The sequence below is a fragment of the Octopus sinensis genome, linkage group LG1, assembly GCF_006345805.1.
Source record: "Octopus sinensis linkage group LG1, ASM634580v1, whole genome shotgun sequence".
Taxonomy (NCBI): Eukaryota; Metazoa; Mollusca; class Cephalopoda; order Octopoda; family Octopodidae; genus Octopus; species Octopus sinensis.
The window spans coordinates 147,330,463-147,342,962 of record NC_042997.1 but is presented as its reverse complement, the minus strand read 5'-3'; positions in this window follow the sequence as shown (position 1 = coordinate 147,342,962).

Genomic DNA, 12,500 nt, shown 5'->3' with positions numbered 1-12,500 from the left:
TCTTGTACGGGTGAATGGCCTATTAATTTCTAGTGGGTGAATGGCCTATTATGGCCGTTCCTTAATTGTTAATGTTGAACTTAAAAATGGTCTATGACTATTTAATTTTTTCCCACTGGGCCGCTGGTGGCAATAAAATTCTACAAAATTTTCCTTGCCACCCTATATTGATTAATTATGAATTTTTTGGTTAATTCCGTAATGGAATCGACGGCTGATATTTATTTGCTGCCGATAAATTTGGCGCGAGTGCGACGATTTGAAAATTTTAGGTCAGATATTGCTTGGCAAGATTGGGTATGCCTCGTGTAAATATCTGTTCCGACTTGAGCTATTTCTTGCTGAAGAATCCGAGGGCTTATGGAAGATTGGCTTGATTTAATTTAATCAGGTTAGTTTACCATTAAACAGCGGATGATGAAACGGTATACCGTACAAGAAATTACAGGGTAAATGTTTTTTTTAATTTTCTCCTGTTTACGGAATTAATCTTTATTTGCGGTAGAAGCTTTGGCTGTTATTTCTAGTGGGTGAATGGCCTATTATGGCCGTTCCTTAATTGTTAATGTTGAACTTAAAAATGGTCTATGACTATTTAATTTTTATCCCACTGGGCCGCTGGTGGCAATAAAATTCTACAAAATTTTCCTTGCCACCCTATATTGATTAATTATGAATTTTTTGGTTAATTCCGTAATGGAATCGACGGCTGATATTTATTTGCTGCCGATAAATTTGGCGCGAGTGCGACGATTTGAAAATTTTAGGTCAGATATTGCCTTGGCAAGATTGGGTATGCTCGTGTAAATATCTGTTCCGACTTGAGCTATTTCTTGCTGAAGAATCCGAGGGCTTATGGAAGATTGGCTTGATTTAATTTAATCAGGTTAGTTTACCATTAAACAGCGGATGAAACGGTATACCGTACAAGAAATTACAGGGTAAATGTTTTTTTTATTTTCTCCTGTTTACGGAATTAATCTTTATTTGCGGTAGAAGCTTGGCTGTTATTTCTAGTGGGTGAATGGCCTATTATGGCCGTTCCTTAATTGTTAATGTTGAACTTAAAAATGGTCTATGACTATTAATTTTTTCCCACTGGGCCGCTGGTGGCAATAAAATTCTACAAAATTTTCCTTGCCACCCTATATTGATTAATTATGAATTTTTTGGTTAATTCCGTAATGGAATCGACGGCTGATATTTATTTGCTGCCGATAAATTTGGCGCGAGTGCGACGATTTGAAAATTTTAGGTCAGATATTGCCTTGGCAAGATTGGGTATGCCTCGTGTAAATATCTGTTCCGACTTGAGCTATTTCTTGCTGAAGAATCCGAGGGCTTATGGAAGATTGGCTTGATTTAATTTAATCAGGTTAGTTTACCATTAAACAGCGGATGAAACGGTATACCGTACAAGAAATTACAGGGTAAATGTTTTTTTTAATTTTCTCCTGTTTACGGAATTAATCTTTATTTGCGGTAGAAGCTTTGGCTGTTATTTCTAGTGGGTGAATGGCCTATTATGGCCGTTCCTTAATTGTTAATGTTGAACTTAAAAATGGTCTATGACTATTTAATTTTTTCCCACTGGGCCGCTGGTGGCAATAAAATTCTACAAAATTTTCCTTGCCACCCTATATTGATTAATTATGAATTTTTTGGTTAATTCCGTAATGGAATCGACGGCTGATATTTATTTGCTGCCGATAAATTTGGCGCGAGTGCGACGATTTGAAAATTTTAGGTCAGATATTGCCTTGGCAAGATTGGGTATGCCTCGTGTAAATATCTGTTCCGACTTGAGCTATTTCTTGCTGAAGAATCCGAGGGCTTATGGAAGATTGGCTTGATTTAATTTAATCAGGTTAGTTTACCATTAAACAGCGGATGAAACGGTATACCGTACAAGAAATTACAGGGTAAATGTTTTTTTTAATTTTCTCCTGTTTACGGAATTAATCTTATTTGCGGTAGAAGCTTTGGCTGTTATTTCTAGTGGGTGAATGGCCTATTATGGCCGTTCCTTAATTGTTAATGTTGAACTTAAAAATGGTCTATGGCTATTTAATTTTTTCCCACTGGGCCGCTGGTGCAATAAAATTCTACAAAATTTTCCTTGCCACCCTATATTGATTAATTATGAATTTTTTGGTTAATTCCGTAATGGAATCGACGGCTGATATTTATTTGCTGCCTATAAATTTGGCGCGAGTGCGACGATTTGAAAATTTTAGGTCAGATATTGCCTTGGCAGATTGGGTATGCCTCGTGTAAATATCTGTTCCGACTTGAGCTATTTCTTGCTGAAGAATCCGAGGGCTTATGGAAGATTGGCTTGATTTAATTTAATCAGGTTAGTTACCATTAAACAGCGGATGAAACGGTATACGTACAAGAAATTACAGGGTAAATGTTTTTTTTAATTTTCTCCTGTTTACGGAATTAATCTTTATTTGCGGTAGAAGCTTTGGCTGTTATTTCTAGTGGGGAATGGCCTATTATGGCCGTTCCTTAATTGTTAATGTTGAACTTAAAAATGGTCTATGACTATTTAATTTTTTCCCACTGGGCCGCTGGTGGCAATAAAATTCTACAAAATTTTCCTTGCCACCCTATATTGATTAATTATGAATTTTTTGGTTAATTCCGTAATGGAATCGACGGCTGATATTATTTGCTGTCGATAAATTTGGCGCGAGTGCGACGATTTGAAAATTTTAGGTCAGATATTGCCTTGGCAGATTGGGTATGCCTCGTGTAAATATCTGTTCCGACTTGAGCTATTTCTTGCTGAAGAATCCGAGGGCTTATGGAAGATTGGCTTGATTAATTTAATCAGGTTAGTTTACCATTAACAGCGGATGAAACGGTATACCGTACAAGAAATTACAGGGTAAATGTTTTTTTTAATTTTCTCCTGTTTACGGAATTAATATTTATTTGCGGTAGACTTTGGCTGTTATTTCTAGTGGGTGAATGGCCTATTATGGCCGTTCCTTAATTGTTAATGTTGAACTTAAAAATGGTCTATGACTATTTAATTTTTTCCCACTGGGCCGCTGGTGGCAATAAAATTCTACAAAATTTTCCTTGCCACCCTATATTGATTAATTATGAATTTTTTGGTTAATTCCGTAATGGAATCGACGGCTGATATTTATTTGCTGCCGATAAATTTGGCGCGAGTGCGACGATTTGAAAATTTTAGGTCAGATATTGCCTTGGCAAGATTGGGTATGCCTCGTGTAAATATCTGTTCCGACTTGAGCTATTTCTTGCTGAAGAATCCGAGGGCTTATGGAAGATTGGCTAGATTTAATTTAATCAGGTTAGTTTACCATAAACAGCGGATGATGAAACGGTATACCGTACAAGAAATTACAGGGTAAATGTTTTTTTTAATTTTCTCCTGTTTACGGAATTAATCTTTATTTGCGGTAGAAGCTTTGGCTGTTATTTCTAGTGGGTGAATGGCCTATTATGCCGTTCCTTAATTGTTAATGTTGAACTTAAAAATGGTCTATGACTATTTAATTTTTTCCCACTGGGCCGCTGGTGGCAATAAAATTCTACAAAATTTTCCTTGCCACCCTATATTGATTAATTATGAATTTTTTGGTTAATTCCGTAATGGAATCGACGGCTGATATTTATTTGCTGCCGATAAATTGGCGCGAGTGCGACGATTTGAAAATTTTAGGTCAGATATTGCCTTGGCAAGATTGGGTATGCCTCGTGTAAATATCTGTTCCGACTTGAGCTATTTCTTACTGAAGAATCCGAGGGCTTATGGAAGATTGGCTTGATTTAATTTAATCAGGTTAGTTTACCATTAAACAGCGGATGAAACGGTATACCGTACAAGAAATTACAGGGTAAATGTTTTTTTTAATTTTCTCCTGTTTACGGAATTAATCTTTATTTGCGGTAGAAGCTTTGGCTGTTATTTCTAGTGGGTGAATGGCCTATTATGGCCGTTCCTTAATTGTTAATATATATATATTATATATATATATATTATATATATATATTATATATATATATATATTATATATATATATATATATATTATAATATATATATATATATATATTATATATATATATAATATATATATATATATATATATATATAGGCGCAGGAGTGGCTGTGTGGTAAGTAGATTGCTTACCAACCACATGGTTCTGGGTTCAGTCCCACTGCGTGGTACCTTGGGCAAGTGTCGTCTTGGGCAAGTGTCGTCTTGGGCAAGTGTCGTCTTGGGCAAGTGTCGTCTTGGGCAAGTGGATTTGGTGGAAGAAGCCCGTCGTATATATGTATATATATATATATATATTTATATGTATGTGTGTATATATGTTTGTGTGTGTGTGTGTTTGTCCCCCACCAACATCGCTTGACAACGTAGCAGTTCGGTAAAGGAGACCGATAGAATAAGTACTAGGCTTCCAAAGAATAAGTCCTGGGGTCGATTTGCTCGACTAAAGGCGGTGCTTCAGCATGGCCACAGTCAAATGACTGAAACAAGTAAAAGAGTATAGATATATATATATATATATAATCAGTTTTTATTGAAGTTTTTCTGTGATCCTTTTCCCTTACTTTTTACATTATCATTTTGCTATGACTTTATCCCGTACCTGCTTTCAGTAATTTTATTTAGTAGCTGTTTTTTTTTTTTTCTGTTACGCTTTACAGCACAATTTTATGTGGCTTTTTTCCGTATATTTTCTGCGTGACAAACTTCAGGAAATTTTTCTTTTCCAATTTCGTGTCACATTTACCCTGGGATATTTTTTCTTCAATGACATTTGTGTATTTATCTATAATTATTATTTTTTTTTTTTTTTGCAACTTTCTCCAATAACTCTTTTCCATTCAGAAGTAAATTTCTCATGTGAATTATTTTTCAGTGAATTTTTTTTTTCTAAATGTGCTTTCTATCAGCAGTCATTCAGCGACTTATTCCCTGGTGATTTCTCGAAGTGACTTTAGTCTGTAACACGTTTCAGTCACTTTTATTTTTCTGACATTATCCGTGACTTTTCCTAAGACTGTTTCTGTGGTTTTTAACCTGTCTCCAGATAATTTTTACTCTGATTTTCTCCTGTGACTTTTATAACGTGCCATTTGTAAGAAACGTCAATTTTTCTGTGACTTTTATCTTTTGATTCCTTCTGTGATATTTTTCTTTACTTGAGAAGTTCTAGTGGATTATGTCTTTAATTTGTTAAGCTTTATTTCCAACCACTTTTCAGATACTATTTCTTTTTAATTGTTCTTGTAACACTATTTCATACGATTATTTCAGCGATATTTCTCATTGAGTTTTCGTGACTTTTTCTGTCACATTTTCCTGTTAATTTTTTTAGGGATTATTTCTTGTGATTTTCTCCAGTGACTTCTCTTCTCTTTTCTTTTTTTTTTACCAGTGACATTTTACTGTGAATTTTTCAATGACAAATTTTCTATAAAATTTTCTGTTTAATGTTTTCTTGTTATCATTGCCAGTCACCCAGTGATTTTCTTCTCGGTGACATTTTTCAGTGTCAAGTCTTCTTGTAGCATTTTTCAATGACTCTTTTTCAGTGAATCTATTCCCACTATGTTTTCTTAGTAAATTTTTCAATAGCACTCTTCTGTGACTACTTTCAGTGACTTTATAGTTGACCTTTTTCGCGACTACTTTAAACGACATATTTGAGTGACTTTTTGCGTGACCATTTTAGTCATGTTTCAACGACTTTTTCAATATTTTTCGTTTATTTTTTACACGCATGTTTCCTGCATAATTTTCTTTCATGATTTTTAGTACTTGTTTGTGATATTTTCTTTCTTCTTTTTTTTTTTTTGGAACGACAGATATACTATTCAATTTCCTATACTATTTAATTTTTCCTATACTATTTAATTCATGTGATGTTTTCCTGAGACTTTGTGCCTAGATCCAAATTAAATACCTGCAATTAACTGTACGTTCCTCGATTCAATGATATCACCACCACAAATGAAGAAAAATCATTTAACGATAAGGCGATAGAAATTCAGTTTTGATCACATTGAGCAATGATCTATCCTTGACCATCCAGCTAATTTTTCAGGGATAGCATAGTATTTAGGTTCACATTGTTCAAAGTGCCTTCCATTTTCTAATTTTGTAATCTAAGTTTTTGATATTATTTCTATTGTGTCTAGGCCAGCTTTTTGATGAAGCAGACATACGGTAAAAGCGTTCCAGCCACATCCATTCCACTTTCTTTTACTCACTTGTTTCAATCATTTGACTGCGGCCATGCTGGAGCATCACCTTTAGTCGAGCAAATCGACCCCAGGACTTATTTTTGGATGTCTAGTACTTATTCTATCGGTCTATTTTGCCGAATCGCTAAGTTACGGGGACACACCACCAACGGTTGTCAAGCGATGTTGGGGGGGAGGCAAAAAGACAGACACACACACACTCGCACGCATATATATATACGACGAGCTTCTTTCAGTTTCCGTTTACCAAATCCACTCACAAGGCTTTGGTCAGCCCGAGGCTATAGCAGAAGACACTTGCCCAAGATGCCACGCTGTGGGACTGAACCTGGAACCATGTGGTTGGTAAGCAAGATACTTACCACACAGCTACTTCTACGCCTCTAATAAACTACTTAAAATATGTTATTCATTTCTTTCTTAAAGCAATAATCTCTTATCTGAAGATTTCTAGCAGATGGACCGACCATATAGAACCTCCGTTGTTTCATTATTGACCTCATTGTTATTGCTGGTGTAATTGATGGTGATGGTAGTGGTGGCGGTGCTAGTAGTAGTAGTGGTGATGGTGGAAGTGGTAGGCGTGGGTAGCGCTGCCAGTGAGGATTTTAATTGAATTGATGGTGGTGGTGATGGTTACGATTGTACTGATAGGGTTGGTGGGAATCGTAGAGGTGGTGGTGATTATAGTGGTGATGGAATGTTAAAAGAGATAGAAGTCCTGGTCGTGAGAATAATGTGGGGGCGGGGTAGTGGTAGTAGCTGCATGGTTAGCAGTGCTGGGGGTAGGAATATCAATTTTGATGGTAGCGATGGTGTTGATAATGGTGGTAATAATATTAAGTGTAAAAGTGGAGATTGTGATAACATTGGTACTGGTTATGCAGAGGGCGTACGGTGAAGATGCTTATGATTATCTTCGTTGTTGTGGTGATGGTGTGGTGGTGGCGGGGATCACTGTCGTCATCGTCTTTGTCGTAGTGGCCATGGACTGATTGCTTTACACAAGGCTACAAATTTCCTATTGAGAAATATTAATTGAATGAATCTTACCCAGTATTTGTCTACTGCGATTGATGATAATATGGGGTCAAGGGTACGAGGGGTAAAACCTACCCAAAAAATAATACGATTTTACGTCCAGCAGTTTCACCTTTTAGCTTGTGGGCTCTCTCATTAGTTCACCAACCCAATTAATTCCCACCTTTAATCGCATTCGAAATTAACTGTTTACGTTCCTTAACCGCAACCTGCCTTAGTCAATTATAATAATGATTAGAAGCGTTTCAGCTATGACCCTGTACTAGTTTTAGGAGTATATTCAGGGTTAAAATTATTTAAAATGTTCGTCCTACTTTAAGACAACAGAGTGTTATTCGAGATAGAATTTGCTGGTATTTCTAACCGTTCGAGCGACCATATAGAAAGTCCCTCGTTGATTCCAATAATATAGTGCTAGATGCTTATGCATAACAGAAAGAGAGGGAGAAAAAAAGAAGAGGAGGAAGAGTAAAGGAAGGACATATGACTGTCTCTTTGTCCGAGTAAAGGTGATGTATGAGCATCGTTTGTATATAGTATGTTATTCTGATTATTGTTATTTTCATTTATGTTTGTTTTCGACTGTTTAGGTAGGCGGAATTTTTTCTAAGACTTGGACACTGTTAAATGGAGAACGTTAGGATTATATTTTCTGTTTTTTTATAGATATCATGTATGTTTTTCCTTAACATTAGCGCTCCTATTGCTTACGTGACTAAAGTAATATCATTTTCCTGAAATCCTTCCTAGCTCTATTTGCAAATATTATATTTTGAGAATCTTTTGAGTTTCTTTGATCAATATGTTTGTCTAAAGGACATGGCATATCGATCATTGTACATATTTTTATATTTTGGTCTTGTATAACTGTGCCTAATGTATGCAGAGTTATATCTCACAATATTGTCACGCCAACGTTTTTTGTGCTATTCCTGGATATCTTTTCACATCAGTTCTGAGTTGTTAAAATACTATACTATCAGAAAACTTGCATTGGGAACAGTAGGATCCGTTTTTTACTGATGTTATTTATCCCCTGGTCAACCAATGATTGAACAGATCTAAGTTAAACACATTTTATCCGTGACCATCTCATCTTTTATTTAGGTGTATGTAAAAAGGCTTTTAAAGAATATGTAAATGTAAGCGTTTATTTACAAAACGTTTGCAAAAATTTATATTGAATCTTTATACCGATACAAGTACATATTCTACAATATGTGTAGATATATGTAGGTGGATAGTTACGAGCGTGTTTCTTTGTTATTAGTTACTATTGTGTAATAGTTACAAAGTATTTTGGCGGAGCGATGGTGATAGAGGTAGTAACCAGTACACATTTCTAATTGAACTCTAACTGCTCCCGTGTTAAGCAGAAGCTCCTTAACACGAATGTCAAAAAGGTCAAACAGAATTATAGACCACTGATAAGATTCATAGCAAGTACAATGAGAAAATGAGCCAAGATGCACAATAAGCGAATGAAAAAGTTTAAGGGATCGAAATCTCGGCAAGGCTTCCCTTTCCGCTCCTTCCTTCACAGCGGGCTGGCTGATAAATGTTGAATGAAGTGAAAGTTCTAGTGTAATTCAAAGATGAACATAAGATGTACATATAAAGGGGATGCTGTACATAGATGTGCACATACATATATATATCCACATATATATGTCTATCTATCTATATATATATATAAATATATATGTGTATGTGTGTGTGTGTGTATACATATATGTATGTAGGTATATATATATAAATATATATTATATGTAGAAAAATACAAACTGGGACAAGAACGTAAGACATTTAGGAGACGATACAAAAAACATGGACGGGACATTCGAAGCCTTCAATCTTCAGTCAAGAACCGGATCATCCTAGCAATTTCGGCTGATTAATCTTGAGATCGCTCCGATCCGGCCAGCCCCAAGGAAAAACTAAGCTATGAGCATTAGATTTCTTGGAAGAAGGATCGAATGTATACGAAACAGGGACAGAAAAACGGACGATGCCACACGAATATAAAATACAAAAAATAATAAGAGTAAAAACAGGACAAAAACAGCGGGTGTCTTACGACTAATAAACAGTACAACAAGCTTAGCTGGCGTATTTGGAAAAAATGCCTTTATCGGCAGACGAAGACAACGATGTTCTCACGGCAGTGGTCGGAGGCCAAAAGGGCTGATTTGACCAGCAGTCACGTGAGAGAAGAGAGAGAAAAGAAAGGGGGCAAAGGAAACAAAGAGAGAGAGAAAAAGAGGGACGAAGGCAACAAAGGGGGAGAAAAGAGAGAAAGAAGGAATTAAAGAGGGGAGAAGAAAGAGTGCATGCCAAGGATTGGCTTGTGAGTGCAAAGTGAGGACAGAGAAATGTGAGAGAGTGGGGGAAGAGTAGACCAAAGAATCAGAGGCAAGAAAAGAGAAAAGGAGAAGTAGAGAGAGAGAGAGAAGGGGACAGATCAGAGTATATATATAATATATATATATACGTATGTATATATTTATATATATATGTACATATATGTATATATATATATATATATATATATAAATATATATATATATAATATATATTATATATATATATATATATATATATATATATACGTATACACACACACACACACTCACATATATATACCTACATGTATATAGTGAGATACGTATACACACTGCTCCTCTCAGAGTTTTTCAGATCTGTTGCTGATCCATTTTTTCTACTCAGTCTTAATGTTATCCTTCTACTAACACTCGTAACCTCCACGCTGTTTCCTAGTCGCATTCCTCTCTCACTAACCTTATCTTTTAAGCTGGTTGACATTTCATCTGTTCGTGACTGTTTCCACTGAAATGTTCAAATTCTTTTCTACTTCAAAGTTGTAACGTATATTACATCGTTTGTGATATATTTGCGATATGTGTCCAACATGCACGGGAACCGAACCTGAAATCATGTTAACCACGCACAAATTACTAGATCTAATACTAATGGTAAAGGAATTAACATCTGAACAAATTTTCACGCTTCTAAAATCTCTGATTCTTGTGCTTGTGAAAGAAATTGCTCAATCAGTTTATGCGTTATAAGAGTTGTAACCAAAGCTTCTATCATTGTCTTCAGACTAAATCTATTCAAGAAAAATGTCGCCATCCAGGATTTTCTCCAATCTGCAATAGGATTACACAAAACGGACTTCATATTAATAGATTAAATATCTAAATATGCTGCCTTCTGTTGAAAAGATTCACAGCTTTATATAAAGATTATTAGAAGAAGGCGACGTTTAGACCATCAATTTAATATGGCGGTTGTAATGAGAAGTAGAATTTATATTTTATATCTAATCTCAATTTTAGCTAGGACGAGAAGGTAAGACGAAAATAAAATACACTATGCTCAAAGATTTATTTCCATAACATCATAAAGTATATTGTTTATTTTATCTCCAGCTTTTTAAATATTTAGTCAGAGGAAATAAGAAATGAGAAGATAGAAATTTAATGCCGATGTTTTTGGTAAATAACGAAATAGCATAGTTTCTCATATATGCGTTTAAGAGAGTGAGTGAAGTTATGTGTATGTACATATATATTTTTATATTTTGGTCTTGTATACACACACACACACATACATTCTTTGTATCTACAGGTGTTTATAAGTCTCTATTTAAATAAATATACATACATACACACACAAACACACACACACACACACACACACACATATATATATATATATGTGTGTGTGTGTGTGTGTGTGTGTGTGTGTGTGTGTGTGTGTGTGTTTGTACCAATTCCGCCTACCTAAACAGTCGAAAAGGCGGCGAGCTGGCAGAAACGTTAGCACGCTGGGCGAAATGCGTAGCTGTATTTCGTCTGTCGTCACGTTCCGAGTTCAAATTCCGCCGAGGTCGACTTTGCCTTTCATCCTTTCGGGGTCGATAAATTAAGTACCAGTTACACACTGGGGTCGATATAATCGACTTAATCCGTTCGTCTGTCCTTATTTGTCCCGTCTGTGTTTAGCCCCTTGTGGGCAGTAAAGAAATATATATATATATATATAATATATATATATATATATATATATATATAATATATATATATATATATATATGATATACATATATTACATATATCTGTATATGTCGGTGTACCTATATATACATAACTATGTATAGGAAGATTTACCTTTATCTGTGTGAGTAAAGATATGTACGCGCTTATGTATGTATATATAATATATATATATATATATATATATATATAGGCATGTGTTTTTACTTACTCCTTGTCTCTCTCCCCCTCTTGTATTCCTAGTCTTTCTCCTTCCCCTTCGTCTCTTTCCTTGTTTTTCCTCTGTCGTTCCCTCTCCTTGTTGTCTTTCTTCTCTGCCAGCTACTGTAACGTGACCAGCGGCCAGTTCCTCTTCCTGTATATATATATTTGTATGCACATGCATATATTGACATATATTTCTTAGACTGGTCTCGTAGCTGACCAGTTGCAAAATTCTCTCTCTCTCTCCGTTCTCCATCCTTCAAGACATTTTCTAAGCGTTACCCTCTATTCTCATCTCTTTGGCCCCAAGGCCGTATTTTGTGCGACAGTTCGTCCCACTCCACCATCCTAAATCACACTCTGTGTCGTTTGCTTGTTTTTTTGTGTGTTTTTTTTTTCTTTTTGCTCTTGTCCCTAATTCTACGCAAGAAATCTTTTTGCGTGCACCGCCAATTGGGAAGCACTCAGTCTTAACTATAAAGGTACGAAACTGAATATTACCAGTTGGTGGATAACTGACGAAGAATTACGGACCTTCTGTTTGTCTCCCGTTCTTTTTTACATTCAGTATACGCTACGTCAATTGTTTATACATTTTTTCATATACATATATATAAAGCTTAGATAAAACTTAGATAGGCGCAGGAGTGGCTGTGTGGTAAGTAGCTTGCCTACCAACCACATGGTTCTGGGTTCAGTCCCACTGCGTGGCATCTTGGGCAAGTGTCTTCTGCTATAGCCCCGGGCCGACCAATGCCTTGTGAGTGGATTTGGTAGACGGAAACTGAAAGAAGCCTGTCGTATATATGTATATATATGTATGTATGTGTATGTATATGTTTGTGTGTCTCTGTTTGTCCCTCTAGCATTGCTTGACAACCGATGCTGGTGTGTTTATGTCCCCGTCACTTA